At 38.5% G+C, this 22,982-nt stretch overlaps 1 long non-coding RNA gene across 1 annotated transcript; it reads left to right on the top strand.

Annotated features, from left to right (window-relative positions):
- The first annotated feature begins 6,232 nt into the window (after nt 1-6,232).
- Nucleotides 6,233-15,086, top strand: LOC111924762 (uncharacterized). Its single transcript, XR_002861851.2, has 4 exons — nt 6,233-6,365; nt 6,930-7,051; nt 11,319-11,428; nt 11,600-15,086. It is a non-coding gene; the product is annotated as an uncharacterized LOC111924762 (long non-coding RNA).
- Nucleotides 15,087-22,982: the final 7,896 nt, after the last annotated feature.

The raw sequence follows: 22,982 nt of genomic DNA, 5'->3' as shown, positions 1-22,982 counted from the left end.
TATTTTAGTGTTAAGGGATGTTATTGTATATTTTCTAACATTTTTATTTGGCTAAAGTCTATATTCAGGTGGAGCATATTTTTCTTGTCCTGCATTTTACTGGAGCAGTGCCTCCTGTTGACATGTACTGATAAACCCAGAATTAGGGCTGTGGTGTTACTATGTCAGGTTCAGGTGGCAGATGCTTAGGACTCTGCCATGATATTAGCTTTTCGTTCTTCATAGCTCCATATTTTATACAAGATTAATTACCCTGAGAAGTCCAAAGCTCTGTGGGTTGGTTCACCAGCTGCTTCCTTTGTTAATTTAACAGAGGATCTGTACATGTGCTGCTTTCCCCTTTTCCCCATATTATCCTACACTTGCTCTGGAGTCTGGACATGGCTCATTTTCTATGAGACCTGGGGCTTCAACCAGACCCACGTAAATGGGGAGATTTCTAGTCACCTGCATAACTTTTGGATAAGTCCTGCATGCTCCTAGTCCCACTACAGTATACTGAAACATGTGTTTGAAATGTAAATGGTGCAGCTTTAGACTTTGGAGTAACTCTGACTCCTTCAGCAATGCCACCTAGACATGTAACAGGTTTTACACATTTTGCACTGAGTTTGCTTCTTCAGAACAGGATTTCTGGGCATATCCATTCACCTGCATTCAAACCAGAGTATGAATCTTTTCCTCTTAACAAAAGATGCCTAACTGGATCTTCATATCGTGTTTGCAGCACTTGCAACTTGCCCTGTACAGCAGCAAGTTGCCCTTTACTTGGCTTGCTGCTCTTTTATTTCATCAGTGCTTTGTGAGGATGTCTGCAGGCCTGGACTGTATGACTCCATTCCCTCTTAAACTTCTTTCTAAAGGAAAACCATACACTGTTGTCTGCAAAACTTGCTGCTCCAGCTGGCCAATATATATTGCAGTTTAATCTGAATTTGTTCTACTATCCAGGCATCTTAGCCAGCGACCAGCCTGTATGTACACTGGAGAATATTCATTTAATACATTCTGCTCCCACTCTAGACTCAAAGTGCTGATAACATGAGAACACTGATTTAGCTGTTCCCAACCAAATCCCAGCCTATCTCAGGTACATTTAAATATTCACAGGCAAAACGTGTGTTAGGGTTCAGCTAAGTTTGTACTGTACAGAACAATTCCCACAGAAATTTGTGAGGCTATTAGTCCAAAATTATGCTCACAGAAATGAGGGGATGAAGGAGTTCCTCCAAATTTATTTTGATTCTCCTCAGCGTTAGGATTCCCCACTTCTGTGGCCTGCCTGGAATCACACATATCACAGCCCTGTGATGCACCACCTTGCACTTGCTCTCCTTGAATTTACCAGCCTCCTCACACCTGCTATGTAATTATTTCCTAAATAAATCTGGGGCTACTAGAAATTTTTTGTTGCTGTGGCCCATTGCCTGATACTGAAGGGATACAAACAGTAAAAATACTTTAATTATTATGATTCAGGATCCTTGAATTCAGTCTCCAAACAACAGAAATTAAAATATTTGTAGCAATTAACTTTCAATCTAGTTAAATATTTTTATTCAGCAAAAATTATTTTTTAGTAACAGTATGAAGTGTTTTTTCAACCAAAGGGGATTAATCTTATATTGATTTAACCTGCAGCCCTCGAAACAACAGTAATTATATCTTGGTTGATATGTGAATATGTTTTTCAAAGCAGGGAAAATTGTTTAGAAGCAGCAAATTATTGTTTTGAGCCTAAAAGAAAATCCTCTGGGTGTAAAGCAAATTAAAAAGAGCAAGGGAATACCTATCAGATCTGTTGTGGATCCCTGCAGGTGTTTTCAAGGAATGTGAGAACCTTACCCTCCTATTGCAACCCTTGTGCCCTGCCCCATCCATATTAGAGCTCACAATAATGTGGGTGCTGCTCAGCAGCTGCTGTTGTCTTCTTCCACATACACATTTCCTTGTCTGATGGTAAAGACCACTTATAATGACTGCTGATTTAGATATGAAAAGATATGGAAGATTGTTTGGGAGTCACCTCCCTGTGTAGAACACTGAAAAAATTGGAAACTTTTTATTGAAAAAGGAAAGCTGGAAACCCTGATGTACCAATACTAGCCCTAGTCAGTTCATCTTAATGAATATTCTTTAAAAAATGTGTTCCTGACTCTAACTGTCTTAAACAGCTCTGAGTCTCAGTTTTTTGTGTAATCATCATTTCTACCACCTTCAACACATTGCAGTAGTGAAGAACTCATTGAATTGAATACTCCATGGTTTTTACAGCTGCCTGCAACATGGATACCATTTATTTAGGTGATGCTTTTCGTGTGGCAAGGAATATTCTTAGAATATTCTTGAATTCTTATAATTCTTGAATTATTTAGAGAACCCTACTTCAGCATGTAATCCAGGGAGATCAAAAACATGTTACTGGACTCCTAAAGTTTGTATAATCCACACAGAAGCTACAGCAATAATGGCAGTGAAACTTATTTTTCTAAGATATTTGCAATTGTGTGATTGGTAAACTTCAGCATCTTTCATCTATCGTGTCAAACTATTTTCTATGAAAATTTTATTGGAGAAAAATAAGCTCAGATTTGTATTGAGTCTGGTATCTTCTATTGTCTTCACTCCTCACTAAATACTGTCTTCCTGTTCTTGTTATAAATTTGTCTGATCTAATTTTTAACAGAACAGATTGCAATGCCATATAAAAACTATTCAGGAGTAAAAAGCCCCTTTAACATTATAGGAAAACTAGTTTTTCTATTCTGCTTAGCATCTTCCTACAGTATTCTTGTACACTCAAATCTAAAATTTTGAAAGCTGATCCCTTTTAATAGTGCATAATAAATAGATTCCAACAGCAATACTGAACCACAAAATATGGCAAGTGCCATCTGAGGATTTTGGGTGTATACTTGTCCTTTCCTCCCTTCAACTGTTTAGACATGTTTATATGAACTCACAGAAAATGGATTGTATTTCCAAGATAATGTTAAGTTCAACTTAAGTGAAGCTCTTGTGTTTCTGAGATTATCATTTCACTTAAAACTGTATGAAGAATTGTATTTGTTTCTTCCTTTTTGCCTTATGGGTAGTAAGAGATATAATGGAGGAGTTATAAAATACTATATTGGATCTTATAAGGAAAAAAAGATAGAGAACATTTCCTATTGACTGGATTTTTCTAGAAGATACTGCAGAGAATTTTCTCCAGTGGGGAAAAAAAAAATTCTCATAAAAAATTTGTAAGAAATTCCAAGAAAATTATGCTTTTGTAACATCATAAAAAAATTGATACATTTTTCTTTCTTCATCTCAAAATAATTTTTATTACACTATTCTGATCAGTCTGCTATTTTTGAAAAGAATTAGTCTATAGAGTAATTCATGATCATTGACAACTGAGAACCAGTTGCAAGCAATCAAGTTAGTCATGATATAAAAAAGATAACATCTATAAATAACAAAATTATCTGTGATTTCTGATAGATTTTTAAAATTGTCCATCTAAGAAGGGTTGCTATTTTGATCTAAAGGAACTTAAATATTTCAGTAAATCCTGACTTTCAAGTCTGGGTCAAAGATCAATGGTAGATTTGACAAAAATTATATATCTGTTCTGTCAGTGAAGACTGAAGAAACATATTCTCCAATATTATGTTCCCCTGCTCAAAAGAAAATATCATAGAAAATAGTTTAATCACTTACTCATATTGTTGACAAAAGGAGTAAATGCAAGCAATTGTGACTGCATTAATTTGCCTTAATATTTCAAGTCCTATTATATAGTTCTACCATTTGAGAAGACTGCAAGTAATTGTCTTCACCAGTGATATTAAAAAATAAAATCCCTTCAACACAAAAATGAATCATTCATTTCCATTTTTTTTTTCCTAGCACGAAAATTAGATTAACTAGCAGTCAAGGGATTATGAGGTATTAACTGTGAGAAAGTTAAGAAATGCCTAGGTCATTTCAGGACCTGAATTGATGTCTCATTTTTCTACATCTTTCTTTTAAAATCCTCACCAGTAAAACCAAGTAATTTTAATAACAAATAAAATCCTTCTTAGCATATGTCATTATTTAACTAACCTGAGAAAAACCAAAAATCATTAAATATAAACGTTCACATTTCAGGGAGCATGGCTACTTTGAAACAGCTTAATTTGAAGTGAACCTGCAATATCCAGATGCTGCAGGAGGAGGTAAGGACACAGACACTGGGGAACAGCCAATGTTCAAGTTTTTACAACTGTGCTTGAAACCTTAACTGTGCTTAACTGTACCTGCAGCACAGTTCTGTTTAATCACCTCTGAGGAAATGGGTTTTATTTGCTTCAGTCCTGTTCTTCTTGCCAAATACGTTAGTGAGCTGTTTTTACTGTCACGTGGAAGCTGTTAGCCTTTTTTTGCTGTTGTTGTTGTACATGTGATAGCTTTTCAGGTTCCTTTCCTCTTTTCTTCAGACAATACCTCTGGTGACATTATGGGGATCATCCATTAGGAAACTGAAAAAAATCCAAGAAATACAGCAAAATTCTGTGTTCCAGCACAGAACTAGCAGGTTCAGAACTAGCATCATCCTCTGTTGATGCTGTCCCTATCAAGTACTCTGAATAAGCTGTCAGTGCTATTATTTGAGAGAGAACAGAGGCCTCTTCAAACACTGCTGTGCCATCCCACACAAAGGCCAAGCAAGCCACATCTCCTTTCTCTCGATACAGCTGCAGCATTGTAGGCAGAGCTAGACCCTTCTTGTACAATGCTTGAGTAAGCAAACTCTGTGTGGACATTGCTGTGAGAGAATAAATATCAGCATTTCAAGCCTCCCTGTGCTGTCACAGCAGTGTGTAGAGCTGAAAGAGAAAAAATGTTTAATTTGAGGGGGGTTCTGTAGTGGGACAGACATGGAGCAGATCTGTAGGAATTGACTTCACCTGCCTCCTCTCCAAGCACTTCCATAGCCTGACCCAGGAAATGATTCTGCTGCAGAACATGGACACTGTGGGGAGAGGCAGGGACTCTCCAGACAGGGGCTCTCCTTGGGGTGGCAGATGCTGCAGTTTCTGCTGGCTGAAAAGTAAAATAAACCAGAGCAGAAGTAGAAAATAACAACACTGATAAAACAGCCATGTGAACTCAGTACATCCCTGTCTCCCAAATAACTACATTCTCCATTTGATGTGTCAATTTTTAATGCCCAGTACAGTTAAGGGCTGGGGAGCTGAATCCACTAAAGAACAATGGACCATGTGGCCATCCTCTTCTTCCCTGGCCTAGCACATCTGTCTGATCTATAGGGACTGGGGTCAATGGTCTCCATTTATATTGCAGTGCACAGCAGGAAGCAGCAGGTGTTGCCAGCTGGAGACCTGAATCAAGCAGAGTAGGGAGGTTTGATGCAGTCCAGCTCCTCTGCAGCCCCTGTTTCCCCACACCCATGAATGTCTGTGGTGTTGGGTGGGTTGCTGCTCTGGCTGGGGTTATCTGAGAACAACTGGTTCATGTGTTCCAAGGTTCTTTGGGGGTCAGCCATGGGGGGTCAATGAGGAGATTCTCTCCTCATCAGAAAAAAAGTGCTGGTGGAGACTGCCCATTTCTGTCCAGTTTACCCACTCCTCTCAGGCCCTTTGGTGCAGTGTGTAGATCGCTCTAGGGTCTGCCACAAGTGAAGAGCAGGTGCTAACGTCTGCAAACCAAAGATTATTCTTATCAAACCTTTATGTTGCATTACTTGCCTGTGAAAACACATATTATTCAATGCCCTCCCCTGAAGAACTACCTGCTGTTGAGAATGCAGTAATTGGTTACAGGTCTTCAATGACTGCAAGAAATATTTCTTTTCTCTCAGTATCCAAAACATATTATCCAGATGGATTTTTTTTTTTCTGCTGGTGCTAGGCTACATAAACAAATGTTGAAAAATCCAGTGCAGCTTAGATATAAGCATTGACTACCTCAAAACCTTGTGATGTTCTCAAAGTTTGGGTAAAAGTCAATGTCTCTGTTTCCTTGAGTTAGAGCCAGTGAGCAGATATACCCTTTGGCATGGTGAAACACAGTGAGTTTGTCAGCATGAACTCAGCTCTCCTTTTCATTTCAGAGATGGTCAAATCATCAGAGAGTGGTGGTTTTCCAGGTTGGTTTGTAAAGGGTTTCCTCATTATACTAAGAATTCTGGAAATGTAGTGTTAAAGACTTGTAAATAAGTATCTCCACTTTCATAAGCACTGTCAGCTGAGGGGCACTGTAGTAGTGCTCATCATGTCTAGAAGCTGGATCAGCTGTGTAGAGGTTCACTAAAGTCTTAGCATTCTTTTCCTAGTCATAGAGATGAAGAAGAGCTGCTTTTCATTTGTTTGGTAATAACCGCTTATGTTTTAGGTAGAATTTTATGTGTTGTTTGTGTCTTATGTAGAGTAGGTTAGCAGCAACAGGAAAGCTCAATTAAAGGTGGTAACTACTCTACTCTTTGCAGATTACATGTTCATTTACAGCATCCAGTGCTGAAATCAGCCTGGAAACTCTTTACTCATGTTTTCTGTTTTGACAGTGTGGGAAGAAACAGAGTTTTTCCAAGTAAGGAAAAAAAAAGAGTTTACTGTCATGAAAATCAGCTTGACCAGAGTGTATTCCGTGGAGCCACCACTGAGACAGTCACAGCAAGCCACATGAGTTTGCTAGAAAAAGCACCAGAAAAAATCTTCCCCAACATATAAGATACATTTGAATTCCTGAGCACAACAACTGGGTAACAAAGTTGTCAAATACACTCTGCCTTTAATCCAAACTTATTTCTTGATTACTCGAGCGGAAAATTAGTGGAGAGAAAGGGAGCGGTATAATCATTGTAAGTAACTGCCTAAGACCACGCTAAGTTTGCAATCGATAATGTGCCAATTTTCTTTCTAATTGCTTTGCCACAGCTCTTGGAAAGCTGCAATATGCTGGATATAGGTTGTTTTCAAAGAGGAGTTACAGGCACATCAGGGAGCCAACAGTTTGCTAACCTGGAACATGCAGATGTACGGCTGTGCCAAACAGAAAGGTCAGATGATTGCTTCCTTTTGTGACTGAGTTTTGTCCTGTCCACAAGTCTTACTGCTCCTCCTTTAATTACCTAGAGATGCTGTGCTGTATTTTATGGTAGATTTAAAAAAGGTTTAAAATTATATGACAGCAAGTCTTTCCCAGTGGAGAGCAGAATTAATAAATCTATAGAAAGAGGTATGTCATAATGAAGATGCCAAGTTTTTCTTGAAAATGGAAGCAATTCCTTGAGCTATTAAAAACATGCTCAAATGTATTGCATTTTCTTTACACACTATTTTCTACCCTCCCACTGTTCTATATTTTTCAGTGAATTTTCACCTCTCCAAGGTCAATCAAGCCTCATGTTGTTTTGTTCAGCCTCTACCATCTCACTTGTTATACGGCTCATCACCATCAGCTCAGCTGTGCTATTTTCCCAACTCTTTATTTTATTCTTTCCATCTTTTCCCCCTGTTTTCATGGGCTCTGTCCAATCCTGCACAGGGTAGCCACCACTGCACTGAGACTTGGCCACAAGTTGCATGTGGCCAGGATGGGTGTCCTTCCTGTGTGCACCCAGTGCCCCAAAACCCCACTTGACCTGGGAACAGCTGGCCTGGCTTAAGTTTTGCTTGAATGGCCTTTCCCTGAACTTCTGCACACACTTGGTGCAGGTCAGCTCTCTCTTCCTCCTCATTCTCCTCCTCCTCACCAGTCTGTCACCTGCCACTTTCCTTTCCTCGACATTTACAAAATCCTGCTGCAGTTTCCACCATCTTTTCTGCACTGAGTTTTGTATTTCTCTGTTTTACTGATCCTCATCCTCCAAGATAACAGCACAGCACATTTCCCCTTTGAATCCCTCTCATTTATGATATTCTTGTTAAGAAATTTTGGTAATAATACTTCCTTTAACTTCCAGATTAAGTCTTAATATCTGCCTAGTTATTTACCAAAAAAAAACCCCAACAAACTAGAAATGTTGAAGTTTTTTTGTTTAACCTTAATCAATTTGTCATTCAATCAAAGATGGCTTTCAGCTATAAAGTGAAATCACCTGTGTAGGTTAGATCAAATGAGTATGCCAATGATCAAGAACTTCTGTGTGAAGGGAGAAAAGGAAATAACTAGCTGATACATGCCCAGAAATTATACAGGCAGTGGTCAGAACAAATTAACTCCTTAATAAATATTATCCCTCTATGACATCCTATAACTGTGAGCTTCAGGATGGCAAACTATGAGGGAAAAGAGTCTATTCTGATTATCTAAGAGTTGCTTTATTGAGGACATGAGGTTTATGTGTTGTTTTTTCATCTGCAAGTCTGCTCTTCAGCCTCAGTCCTGGACCTTCTGCTCAGCTTCAGTCAAATGCTGCAGGGCAGCTGCTGCCTCAGGGATATAAAGCTACTCCAGATTTTATGGGAGTGGTTTGCTGGGTAGAAAAAAAATAAATCTCAGCATCAAGAGAGAGAGGTGTTTTTAATGGCTCTGCTGAGCAGAAGGCTGCCATGCAAAAACAGTGCTTATGGCAATGCTCTCCCTCATGGTTGAGAGGGTGTTAGACCTGCATCCATGCAGGTTCATGTTCTACAAGAGCCAGACAGTCCAGCCAGAAGACACAAGGAATCCAGATTTCACTTGCCTACCTCCACAGATTCAGTTAGTTATTAAGTTATTAGTTAGTTAGTTAGTTATTAAGCACAGAATTTCTGAAAGCATGCAGTTGGGCAAGCATCAACTGTGTCTTGTCCCTTCCATTTTAAAGGTGTGTGTGCTTGGCAGAACCCTTCTATGCGTTTTGCTGATATTTGGAAATCTTTTTTAACTCTGACTATCAAATTCCTCTATTTTCTACTTCAGATTAGGGCCACCATGTCTGTGTCATATTTTTTGAATAACAGAAAAAAAAGGTGCATAACTGCTTATTTAGCAACTGGGGTATCTGTCAAAGTTAAAACAGGAAAATGTAGTTTAATTAAGTAATCTTACATTAATACATTAATTGGGAAATCTTCATATATTATGGGTGAATTTAAAAATATTTAGTTAACATCTCTTCTTCCAGCATCTGTGGAGATTCTTCTTCTCTTTAAGGTTTATTCCTCCATGTAATGAAACAGATATATAATGAAACTGAGGGTTTAGGTAAAAGTATTGTTATATAATGCCACTGAGCAATTGAACAGTAGCAGCTCTTCCCTCCTCCAATCCCTGAAAACTCAAGAAAGTTAGTACTGCATATGTAAGAGACACATGTGGATAGCTAAATATTCACTGTAAATTGTTTGTTCAGTTAGAAATAATATAATGGAAATCAAAGTATGTGCAGTGAGGGAAGAAAGGAAAGTCTGAAAAAAAAACCTCTCAGAAAAATTTGATCGCCTGATACTTGAAAGTAGCTGCTCTTTTTTCCCCTTTTTGATCACTTGAATTCACAAAATGATATGGGTCTTCACATTCATGCCAAATTACTTCAATTGCACTAAAAAAGGTATCTTATTTCATTGCTTTCACTTCTCCTGGCATAGCCAGTCGTGGCCTCAGGCTTGGGAACCACCGGCCTCTCTGTGGGTGCCAGTGAAAGCAGAGGTAGGTAATTAATGCACAGCAATGTGTGTCATCAGCTGTACAGGGAGAGCCAGAGGGCAGGTGATGCTGCCCTCTCAGGTTTCTGTACAAAACACGTTTGAAAAAGAGGATACAGGGTATGAAAATACGTGACTCTTCAGGTTTTTTTGCTTTCTACTGCCAGAGTCCAGTTAACAAGATTGAATGTTAATGAGATTCTATAATGGCTCTTGTATCCAATTTGGACATTCATTTTTCTCCCTACAGAATGTGCTCGATATGGGGTTCAATCCAGGGTTAAACCCTTGCTGCTCTGTATTGTTTACGCTATTAATGCCTGCAAATAAAAATGACTGGAGAAACTTGTCTCCATAGAAACTAGCATCTAACTAAATATAAGACGAAATTTTCTTGCTTCTTTCTCTTTCACCACACCAGCCCAAGAGGAACATGATGTCCTCATAGAATGAAAGGACTTTGTAATTGAAATATGCAACGTTCCCTCACAAACCATTTATTTCTTCTAACCATGTCACTGTTGCATTAATATTTCTTTCTTTGCAAAAGAATAGGGAAATTTTGATAAAATGCACTTATATTGTGTGAAGATCATGCATTCTGTTCTTAATGAGTAAACAGAAAAATTAAGAGAAGTCACATGAAAATTTATATCCAAAATTATTGTATATATTTACTCTATCATGACATTGAATTTCCTCTAGAAAACAAAAGTTGCACTAACCCCATTTTTCAAACCATAGGGTGGTATTTTTTTCTTGTATGTAGGCACATATAAGACTGAGTTCTTCCAGACTTATGAAAAGTAAAAGTCATACTCTGGCAGAGAAGTACATCACAGCATAAGCAGAACATAGAGCATCAAGCTTTGTATCTAAGGTTACATTTTTTGCCTTTCTTCAGATGTCTTCTGTTTTGTCTCCTAGAAATTTTGTGCTATCTGAAGTTGAGGACTGAAATATGTATACAGAGTAGATATATATAGAACTACCACTTAGGCCAGGATGGGAGGAATCTGAAAATCCCAGACAAATACCTGTTATACTCTTGGACATAAAAATCAGTGTAAGCAAGAGATGTCAAGCTCTTTACCTTGTTGGATGGTTTTGGTTTTTTTTATTAATTTTATGTGCAATTCTGAGTTAAAGGCAGCCTTATGATACATGCCTGACATCAGTTCATATTAGAACCTGGTGTCAGTTGTATGGGTTTTAAAATGGCTTAACATCACTGAAAAGGAGATGAAGAGTCATGTTCTTAAACCTCACAGTCAGTAAAAAACTATGAATTGCTGAAGAATCCATACTTCCCATATCTGAACCATAATTAAAACCTTATGTATGGGTTTTGAGGCATTTAATATGTCAGAGACGAGTCTCTGAAAAGTAGAGGTTGGGATGAATGGACCCTTCTCAAAAGAGTCAGGGTATTTGAACTGCCATGACCGACTCACTGACAGATATCAAAAGCACATGAATTCAACATCTGGCCACTTTCCAGTCAGCACTCCTAGGCTCCTGCATTTTTTCATAAGAGTAGTTGTGCCAAAAAGGCCTGGAAGACTTCAGCATTTTTCTTTCCAGTCTGTTACATGTTTCCTTTTCAGAGTAAAATGTATTTGATTTGGAGTGGTGCAGAAAAAAAAATAAAAGAGGAAGTACCTTCATGCTTGCAGCTCTTTGGCTTTTATCTAGGGTGGAGAGGCAGAATTCTGGAAGACAGTAGACATGAGATTCTCCAGCTGTTCCCTTGTTTGCTCCTTGGTGCTACATACTACCACCACATCTGGTGAAGATTCATTCAGGTATGAATTGAATGTAAAAATAACTTTGTTGTCATCCTGTGTATTTTAATGGTTTTGGGCTATAAACAGCAAAAGTGAAATTTGAATATTGTATGTAGATGGATACGGATGTAGATGTTTTCCTCCATGTTTTACTCATCCAAACTCATGAATCTCTCTGTACCTTCACAGCCGCTACAGTGCCTTCTGCATCCCCTGGCCCTGTGGGCAGCCAAGAAGTTGCAGCACTGGCCCTGCCCACAATGTAAATGTGCTCTGTGGGGTCTGTCTGACAGAGCTCTTCTGCCTCCAGGACTGAAGTGCTGGAGGCAATGCCTCATTTACTCCATGAAAGGACTCTCCTCCTATGCGTGTTTCTGCCTCTGCACTAAAGGGTGTCACTGTTCATTTGTGAAAAGATGACACCATCCTATTGGAGGGACAGCCTGAAGCTCGAAGAAGGGCCCCATGGTATTGTCCATAGTGGAAGGAAGGTCATTTTTGCAATCACTAAGCAAAACATGCCCTCCAAGTGTTCCAAGCGTTCAATCAATGACAGCCTGGTTGCCTGCTTATCCAAGGAAACTATGGAGATGGAGGCTGGGGGTCTGTTGTGCATTTGCCAAATGCATCACAGGATTAGAGCACGCCTGCTCTGCATGCCAAGGTGGACCAGGATCACTTCAGCTGGCAGTGAAGGGTAATTCCTGAAAGAAGGATGGAAGAATGAAATGCTATGGGTAGGAAAGGAAATGAGATACAGTTTTCTATCCTGAAGAATCTCCAAAAGAATAAGTAGGAAGACCAGAAACATCATGAGTTTCCAGCAACAGGGTCATAACAGAAAATTTGTGATCTCAGGATCTGGTAAGAAAACCACAGGCTGTTATTTCCCTCCCCATGATTAGTTTGCCACTGTCCTGGATGCTCCTGTGTTGTCTATGAGCACCAGAAAACATCTTCTCTGGCTCTCCAGGACCTGTAAGATACAGCAGCTTTGGAAGGAGGAGCACTGACCTGGGGAAATGGATAGACCCAGGGGAACCTGTATGATCATTGTTGAGCTGGTTCATTCATTAGCAAGAGACAAAGAAGCTAGGTGGGAAAAATATCAGCTGTGGGGTTACAAGAGCTTCTCTCAGGGTTCAAGGGCTTTTTCTCTTTCTCACATTCTGCTTTTGAATTTGAGTTTTTGACTGTGATGATGGAGACTCACAGAAAGTACTTAAGCAGACTGTGTGAGTTGTGGCCTGAACTAGTGGGACTATTATTAGTATTAAGTGATGGTGCTCTCATTTTTAGTTTACTGGTTTCATCTGGCATATTAATCTGGGTGAGAGTCACCCTAGGACCAACCTGCAATTATTTCTCCTGTGTTTATTTGAATAAAAATCTGCCCCAGACCAAGGTGTAGGGAGGTCTATAGGTACATTTAATCCAAGAGAGCTCTGAAGGATTCAAGAAGAAACTGGATGTGGGCCAACTCTCAGCTCTGCAGGGAAAAAGTCACCCGGCACCCAGGAGCATGCAGGTGGAGCTGCAGGACCAGGGCATGGTTTTCCCATGTGTCACACACTTCAGGCATTTTGAGGAGCAGAAAATTCCTGGAAAATGCTGCAGGCCCCCTGAAGAGTGACAACAGTCTATATTTTGTAGACTGGCAACTTCCTGTGGTTCAGCCAAATTCCCAGAACTTCCATGGGCATCTGAAGTGTAGTTGTTTGTGGTGTTATGGAGATAAAGCTGGTCCTTGGTAGCACTGGCCCAGTGAGTTTGTCCAGCTCTGGCCAGGATTTTCTGGCTGTCCTGCCCTCTGGCCACCCACAGGCTGCAGTGGGTAATGGTGTGCCTGGGGTAGTCTGGGGAAGTCCCAGCTTTTGGTCTTGGTCAGAAGCTGGTAGGGTGATCCTTGGGAATGTGCTGGTCTAGAAATATAGAGGCAAGCTTTCTGAGAGAGAAGAGCAAAAATCAAATGTTTTTTTCTTTTAATAACTCTCACAGAAGAGTTTTCCCTCAGGAAGACAAAATGTTACTGCCTTCACCTTTTCCACTAAAACTTCCCTTTGCATTTTCAGCCACTTATATGGATTGCTTTTATTATGTATAATACAGCACAATATTCAACATTTCAGTTCCTGCTTTTTTCAAATGAACACAAAACCAATCCATCAATACCGCCCTAGTCTCAGACATGAGACAATACTGAGGCATGGAGCTCTATGTAATTTAATGTACAGTTGGTATTATAAATTGACAAAAAGATCTGTTGTAGAAGTACTTAGACTCTGCATTTCGAAATTTATTTGCTTAAGGGGAAAGACACATCAATTATGTAATCACATTTAATCACCACCACAGCAATGCAGATGACCAATGGAGGGAAGCAGAATTGTATTGAATTTTGAATGTGTGGAGAAAAAATCTATGGCTGTCACAAACAAACGTTTCTTACAAACAGGTAATTTTTCATAATGAATAGCATAATGATTTCTCTCTTTTTCTTTGGAAAGTTGCATCAAGACATCAGTGATGACAGGTTATAGACAAAATCATAAGCAAAGAGCACAACAGAATGCTCACCCTGCTCAGCAGGTGGGAGCTGTATTATAGCAGCACCTTCTGGGCTTTGCAGTTTAGTAGACAGGCTCTTGATATCACTTTTGAAATAAATTTATTTTCTCTGTGAGCTGTCATTTCTGGAAGGAATTACTTTAAAATTTTAATCGTAAATATTAGCAGTTTGCACAAGAATCTTGAAGGCTAAGGGCAAAAACTGATCTGCTATGGCTAGGAAACAATAAACACCCAACCAAATTGAAGGAGTTCATTCTCAAGTGTTATAAAGATGAGGGGAGTCTGGGACTCATAGCTCTGATAGTGGCTGTTGATAGGCATCTGATTTTTCTTCTGTCTTTTTTTCTTATGAGAAATTGCCCAGCCTCTTAGCTTGGAACTTGTGTGAACTCACAAGCAATAAATATAGGATTAGTTATCATATTGCAATAGAAATGAGGTAGCCTGGAGGGAATTGAAGAACATTTCAAATAAAATTGCTGCATTATAACTCATTAAATAATTCACATGTCTATACTGTACTTCTGTCTCAAGAAGGAGCTGATCACCTCTGAAGGATTGCAGATGTTTATGAAACAGCAGGATTTGAGAGCTCCAAGACCTTACTAGAGTGGGTCTTTTATGGAAATTTGTAGTGAATGGACAGTGAGATAGAACTGGTGGTTGTGAAGTAAGTGTCTCTCTCTGTATTAAAAAAAACCCCAAACTGGAAAGAATTTTAAATATCTACTTAATTTAATGAATTAATTCTGTGTTCAGCAATTGTATTGTTAATGTATTTGATAAATAATCATGTCAATGTTTTGCAATGAGTCTGGAGGAACTTCTTTGCATATGAAAACTAGTTTTTAAAATTTCTGTTATTTGAAAACATAACCATATTGATTTAATTGCATGTATTATTTTCTAATAGAAGAACAATTTTTCAGGAAAGCATTCCTTCTGAACAACAACATTCTTTATATTTAAAAGTAAATAGAAATAGCTGAAGCCAAAATATGTGGTATTGTTTAGCAAAAATGAAAGCTGAAGTTAAAATCTATTGAATTACACATAAAATAAAAAAATAAAAAAAAAAAAAAAAAAAATGAGAATGATGAACAACATGGTTTAATTGTCCTGGTGTCTGTATTCTTAACCACCATCTTAGCATTCACAGAGATAAATAATACATTTTGAAAAAACAGGAGCAGCTTTTCTTTTCCTTCATCTCATCCCCTGTGCTGTGATAAAACAGCAGACTCCACTGAAAAACTATTGCAGGATACTAAGGATTAGAAAGCAAACCATTGCTTACAGTTTGGAGGTTTTAGGAGGCAAAGAAAATAGTGTTGAAAGAGGGAACCCAATGAGCCATTTGCAGTTTCAACCAACTTCTTACTGCCAAAATTTGTAATGAATCCAGATGCTTCTTTTAGCATGAGTTAGGTGCAGATCCATGCCCTAAAGGATTAGGTTTGGAAATCTATTCTCCTTGGAGTATTAGCATGGCTTCTTGACAGTAAAACTCCAAACAGCTGTTTTTGCAGTTTATTTTCTTCATCCAGACATCAGGTAGCTGAAAAGTAGTGCTGTTCTGATGATGCAGAGCAAGTCTCACTACTGTATTGCTGGAATGTTATACCAGGAGTGTTTCAAAATCTTTCCCATGGGCTCCAAAAGATGTTGATGTCACTAGATTTATTTGTGCTGTATGGCCCTGGCTCATGACAATATGAGAGGATTCAAGGAGCTGGCACTACTAAACAGACTTTGCAGCATCCTTTGGCAAGTACCTCAAGAAGTTTGCTCAGCAGTGAAAAATAAAATATTGACACACAGTTGGCGAGGTCTGTGGCAATGAGCAGGATCACTGCATGTGAGACAGGTACAGAGACTTCCCATCAATATCCCAGGAGATGTTGCTATCAACAAACAAAACTCACTTGACTTCTATGATGTTCCCAAGAAGGAAAAGTGTGCATTCTAAATAGAAATGTAGCAGGAGTCAGTTTTCGTGCAGATAATCTGTTACTTCTGGCATAAGAATTAACTGAATTCAGAGCCTGACCTGCTTGTGCTGTTAGTAAGTATTGATTTCTTGGTGTCCCAAAGCTATTCCAGGGAAAACTGTAGCTAGACTCTAGAACTGAGACTCTCTAGGGTAATTGGAGACCTCTTGCATTATGAACTGCCTCATGGGGATCTTAAACCATCAGGTTTTCTGCAAACATGTGCTCCTTTGCCTGTGTCACATTGACTGGCAATGGCCAGAAGCCAGGCAATTCATTGAGCTGCAGAGCTATTCCTATGTAAAAGTACATTGGCATCAGGGTCAATAACTCATCCTAAAGGACTATGTCTCAAGGCTGTGCATGAACATGGATTCTTTGATGTCTGAAAAGGGTTGAATTAACGGTGTGGCCGAAGGGTTTCTCTTCTCAGTCTGTACACCTATTTGCATTAGGCATATGGAAACTGGCTCAGCTGGAAACATGCTGAATTTTCTTTAAAGTTGTCCTGTAACCTAGAAATTACTGAGGAGAATAAAGCAAGCAAGCTATGAGATGCTGGAAAGCTGTGCCATGGAAAGGGTCCTGGAGGTCCTGGTCGATGGCAAACTGAATGTGAGTCAGCAGTGCCCTGGAGCCAGGAGGGCCAACAGTGCCTTAGGGTGCATCAGGCACAGCATGGCCAGCTGGGCAAGGGAGGAGATTGCCCACTCTGCTCTGCACTGGGGCAGCCTCACCTCGAGTGCTGTGAGCAGTGCTAGGCACCACAAAATAAGAAAGACATTAATCTATTAAAGAGTGTCCAAAGAAGGGCAAAGAAGATGGTGAAGAGCCTTAAGGAGAGGCTGTGTGAAGAGCAGCTGAGGTCACTTGATCTGTTCAGCCTGGAGAAGACTTAAAGGAGAACTCATCACAGTCTACAACTTCCTCTTGGGGGAAAGGGGAAGGGCAGGCACTGATCTCTTCTCTGTGGTGGCCAGAGGAACCCAAAGGAATGGCCTGAAGTTGTGTCAGGGGAGGTTTAAGTTGGATATTAAGAAAAGAGTCTTCACCCAAAGGGTGGTATGGCACTGGAACAGGCTCCCCAGGGAAGTGGTCACAAACCCAAGCCTGACAGAATTCAAGAAACTTTCACGGGATGTGACTCAGGGATGGGGCTGTGCAGGGCCACGAGTTCAACTTAATGATCCTTGTGACTACCTTCCAATTGAGAATATTCTGTGATTATGTGATTCTCTCTCATTTTCTAAGGAATACAAGTAAGAAACTGCTGGGACTTCCAACGACTGCATTTGCAATTTAACCTAAACATCAGATTTTCTGGCCAGAGGTGGAAGATGAGGAAAACAATAACCGTGGAGTCTCTGGAACAGTCTACTGAAACAGGCTTATACAATGTGTATTATATGGTTTGTGAGGCAGGAGCAGCTGGAGTTTTCATTTGGAAACACAACTCAATAAAATGAGCAGCTGTGAAAAGCACATGGAATGGGAATTAAAATGCATATAAAATAAATCTATGCTCAAACTTTATTTTCTCGCTTGAATATGGCACTGAATTCAAAGAGGAGTCATTGCAAACTGTTTAGGCTAGAAAAGGACACACAGAAAGGAAAATGTCTGTGATGAACATTTTGAAATCATTTTGAAATGATCACAATTTTCTTGGATTTGTGACAATAACCTAAGAAAAAGAAGAGCAGTATTGTATTCAAATGAAATGTGCAAAATTCACTCAGGAAAGAACTTTAGATGAACTACATTATGTAAGCCTCCTACCTAAAGCTTTCCAGATAAAATTCCCTTAGTCAGTGGATAGATCATAATGCTCTAGGTATTAAAATCTCATTAAAATTATCAAACTCCATATTGGCTCGTTTCTTTCTCAGATTGGTGATGGCCCATGATTAGGAATTTTTTCTGTAATTCATGATTCTGCTGTTATGACATCAATTGCTTGTACTCATTGAAGTTGGTCTTTGAGGGAAAGTTAATTCATAAGAAGTATTAATTATGAATCTGTCAGATTAATTGTCAACTTCAATGAACTTTACAAGATAAGTGAATTGAGACAGAACAGTTTTCATCAAGGAACCTAGAAAAAATAGGTGAAGTAACCTAAAAATGGAAATTTGCCTTCTGAAAATGGACCCATACCTCAGAAAATGAGTTTTGAGATGTGATCTCAGGAAATGAAGCAAGTTTAAGTGGTGAATGCAATCTGTTCCCTGTCAGAATAAGAAATATTTGGTAAGTTCCCCAGTAAGTTACCTGTGTGTAGTCACAGTCAGAAGAATGTTTTTATCCTCATAATAACTGATATATGAGAAATATATCCAGAAATAATAACTGGACCTTCTTTGTCCATCAACTGGTTCTTCCTGTAGCAGCTTAAATAACATCTGTAAGTCATATAATGATATCTGGATCATGGAGCAATTGTCACTGGGAAATTGCAGACAGCTTAGCTTTTTGCTCTTTAAATACTGAGTAGACTAAGACGTATTTTTCTGGCATGTGACATGGCCTTTTACTTGTGAAAATATCACTAGTTTGGGGAGGTTGACACTCATGAAAAAAGTTTTCTTCTGAAGATATCAGGACAAATTTAGATGAATCAGAGCATGGAAATATAAGCAATTTAGATAACAAAATATCACACCACTGACATCTCCTTTACTGTTTGTCTTGACTTATTTCATCTCAAATGGCTGTCAGCAACAGAAGGGGAATCAAGAATAAAGTTTGTTGATCTTCACAGATTACATAACCAACTACCCAAAGTGAAGAAGGCCCCACCTGCTCATAGATTCCCCTACCAATTTTCTCATAATGGGAAGGAGAAGAAATCAGAAAGCACAATGCCTCTTTCGGTTGCATTGAAGATTTTAGAAACCCTTTGTGCTGTAAAGAGGCCTTGCCACCTTCTGCTATTCCTTTAATCTGTTTTTCCCCTTTCATTAACCAAGCTTTCATTAACCAAGTTTCTCAAGTTTCTGCTACCACATTTTTCTATTTTATACAGCTAAATTAAAATCTGATGGTTAAGATTAAATACATCAAAGGTGTTTGTGCATCTTGCTTTATTTGAATGATAGCTGACAGTTCTAACCTTCCAAGCAGCTGTGAAAATCTTTATTTGCATGGTCAATGGAAGGACAATGTCCTCCTTCTTGTGGTCCCTTCAAAAAGCTTCCTACAAAGTCCTCATCATTTCCCAGTAGAATATTCTACATTCCCAGAACATTTTATGTGGCAAATTAAACCATTAAAAGTACTTCTAGTGGCATGGCCAGTGCCCTTATTCTACAAACTGTTCCTGCTGACATTATCTCCAAAGGACGTTTTTCTTTATTTATTTAGCTATTTTGATTTGGTCTGGGTTTTTTGTTTTGTTTGGGTTTGGTTTTGTTTTGTTTTTGTTTTTGTTTGTTTGCTTTTTCAAAGTCTTTCAAGACTTTGAATGCCTGGGAAGTCTCCTGACACTTCATGCAATATGGATATCCCATGTGGGATACCCCAAGGACTGCTCAGCTAAATCAGGAGCTCTTTTAAATCTTCTCTTTGACTTTTCTAACAGTGAAAAAAGCACATAGAGGTGTAAAAGAGAGAACTCTATTAACAAGGAAACTTTGCTTCTGTAACAATGTCCTTCCTAGTAAAAATGCAGGAATTCACATACCTCTTCATATTCAGTGGGAAATTGAGACGTTCAGTTAATTAAGACACATTTGGTAGTAAAATTTTATTAGGTTTCACAGTATTTACAGAAGGGGTGAATATTGTAATCCTAACACTTATTTTTACACTTCTTTTGGACAGTCATACAGCCCCCAATGTGGCTTTAACTGTTGCTTTGGTCCCAAACAAAAGTTTGAGTCTAAACTGCTTTGCAACATCAGAAGTCTCAGTTCTACCCTGGTTTCAACCTGGCCAAATAAATTGATTTGATAATCCCTGATTTTTCAGAAAGAATATATGATTAGAAAGTACAAAACAGATGCTCTCTGCTTTTTACTCAGAGCTCATTATAATGGGATTCACAGAAATTGTTGAAAAACTCTTTTGCAGAATTAGATAGTCCTTGGTTATATTTTAATTATTGTATAATTATGTGGAGAATAGCTAAGAGATCTTTTCAAATTAAGAGGGGTTGCACAGTATAGTGCACTTCTCATGTAATAATTAGGAAGAACAGGATGTTGTACTGCAATAATGCTTTTCCCTTTCATCTATTAAGGACAGCAAAATTCATGTTCTCTTTGATGCAGCTGAAGCCTATTTCTTCATTTTGCATTTTTCACCTGGTGCAGTACTGTCTTTAGCAAAAAGCCTTTGAGCTGGGTCCTACTAGAGTGAACTTTCATTGCAGTGCACAAGAAGAAATCTGGGAAAATCCTATCAAAAAGAATTATGTGGTTAATTTTTTTAGTTCCCTATGTATTGCTTTTAAAAAGTTGTTCTTCACACACAAAAGAAGCCTTATGTTAGAACATAATTATCTGTGTGATTTTTAATACCTTTGCTTCATTACAAACTAAAAACTGCACTTTTCCTTTTATTGTGAAAATCGTCTTTGACAAAGCCTCATCTTTTGCAGAAATCAATCTAACCTTTTTTCCTTTGATGATTCACTGACATAATAGCAAAGATCCATGAATAATCATTGTAGGACCCTTAAAGTATAATTGTGGTAAGCAGTTTAACTTCAAAGGCAAAACACCTAAGAGAAAGCAGAGTTACATACTGCAGCCCACTGATGATTTTTCTTGAGAATTACTTGTTCACTTAACTCAGAAATAAACATTCTAGTAATTCCACTATATGTGAAATCCAATTGAGTGACCCTCTATAATTCCTTGAAAAAGACTCTTTTTTGAGGCAATCTTTCCAGTTCAAGCTTCTTGTGGAAATTCTGACAACCTATATAAAGACAAAAATTTGTTATTGCCTCTTAATAATTTAAGAACATTTACATAGTTTCTATTGTATTCAGTAGCATTGAGGAAAATCAGAACAGTGAATTAACTGAGCAGCAGATAGCAGAATTTTTTGTTCTAAAAAAGCAGCTTTGGGTATGTGTGCTGATGGTGTTGAATAACTGCTTCATAATTTTCATTTATATAGCTAGATCAGTTCATTAGCTAGTCATTTCAAACTTTAAAAATATAATTGCAGTTTTGAAAGCAAATCTTTCTGACTAGACATAGAAATTGAGTGTAATTTTCCCCTTTGAACATTACCAGAGAGCAAGGATCTCCACCCATATGGCCATGGAGGAAGATCAGGGTAATGTGAGGGGATCCTCCTCTGCCACCCCACTGTGTACAGAGTAAAGGAAAATTTTGGAACATGCCAAGGATATATGGAGAGGAGCAGTCAATCATTTTAAAGCACCACAGCTCCTGTGTGAGGAGAAATTGAAAATCCAAGAGCATGAAAGCAGCAACAGCTTCAGGAGGAAAGGGAGGCTGTGAAGGTGAACATATCTGTCTCCCCCTAAACTGCTGGCCTGCTGTGTCAGTAGGTGTGGGCAGGCATGGAACAACCTGGGCAGTTAAACAGCCTTCCAAATACAAGCAGTGGGCTTCACTGTATGCTTTTGTGAAGCTGGCCTGTATAATAGATTTTTAATGCCCTTCCAGGCTTGTTTGGATCATCACAGTTACTCACCTGCTTCTCCCCTGTCCTGTGGCTTTTGTATGCTCTCAGATTCTACATCAGCAGGATGGCAGAGATAATCTGTATCTTTTGCTAATTTCCTTTATTCCTCTTTCAAACCAAAGCTCATGAGCTCTGCTGGTTGCTTTCTGGAGGTGAGTTATAAAGAGGTCTAATCACTTTGCCTAGCCCACGTGCTGACTCCCAAATAAATCTTCAAGTAGTCAAAGACCCTTAAAACATTTTATCCTGCCTGGATATAGAAGTGCTCTGGAAACTGAGGATTTTGAAGACAGTATCTTGTAAAAAATAAGTTTTCAGAAGTTACAGAAAGCTAAAAATAATTTTTGTGTAACATTAGGAATTACAGATATTTTCCATGCTGGGAGCTTGCTTAGTTTTTGACCAGGGTTCATTGAATCTTGGAATATCCTGAGTTGGAAAGAACCCACTGAATGGATCATTGAATTCAACTCCTGAGTTAATTCTGTAATCTCTGATGCCACTGCAAAATGTGTGCCTAATGTGTGTTACCTTTTATTTGTACACACATGCTCGTCTCAAAATAAAACTTAACAGTAAACAGCACAAGAGAAAGAAGAGAAAAAATCTTCACCATTTTGTATCCAAGAAGGAAAGTGTATTTTATCAATCAGTTGTTTAGCAAAAGATTACATCAAATCCACTAAAACTTCATTTTCTTAATGCCTTTGATTTAAAAAAAAATTATTTATGAGAGCAATTTAGCTGCAATGTTTTCAAGTGTTACAATAGACATAGAAGCTCTCACCTATGTAAGTTACATCTTTCTCTCCAAATCCACCCTCTAACACTGATATAATTGCAACATGTTTAATCAAACCAGAGATTTGTGACAGAACTAATGAAGTTGTGCAGTCTTTAATTAGTTCCTGCATTATGTGACAGCGCTCTCACAGATACAATCACAGGTACAATCAGCCTTTCAGGTTAGAATGCAGTCATGTAAGACATTGATGTATTAATTCAGACCCATGTAATTAGAGAATGAGATCCTCACATGTATTCTAGGCAGTAAAGTTTAAAAATTCATAAAGCTTCCTGTATCAAAGATAAATTATTCCAAAAGGCTGTTGACTTCCTGGTTTTCAGCAATGAAGATCAGATTGTGAAAACAATAGGAGAGAAAAATCAAATGTCAGAAGTTTGTTAAAGACAATCAATAATGAAAGTCCTCTGGTCAAATACAACATGGTGACCACATTCAGGTATAGGGCTCTAAGGAAATAAAGGTATTTCTTTGTATCTGATTGCTCCTAAGTCTTAAAGAGGATGACAGAAATTGAAGAGAAGGGCTCAGGAGAAGTAGA

This window comes from Cyanistes caeruleus, chromosome 1 (assembly GCF_971803275.1).
Source record: "Cyanistes caeruleus chromosome 1, bCyaCae1.hap1.1, whole genome shotgun sequence".
NCBI lineage: Eukaryota > Metazoa > Chordata > Aves > Passeriformes > Paridae > Cyanistes > Cyanistes caeruleus.
This window is presented reverse-complemented; position numbering and strand designations above follow the sequence as displayed.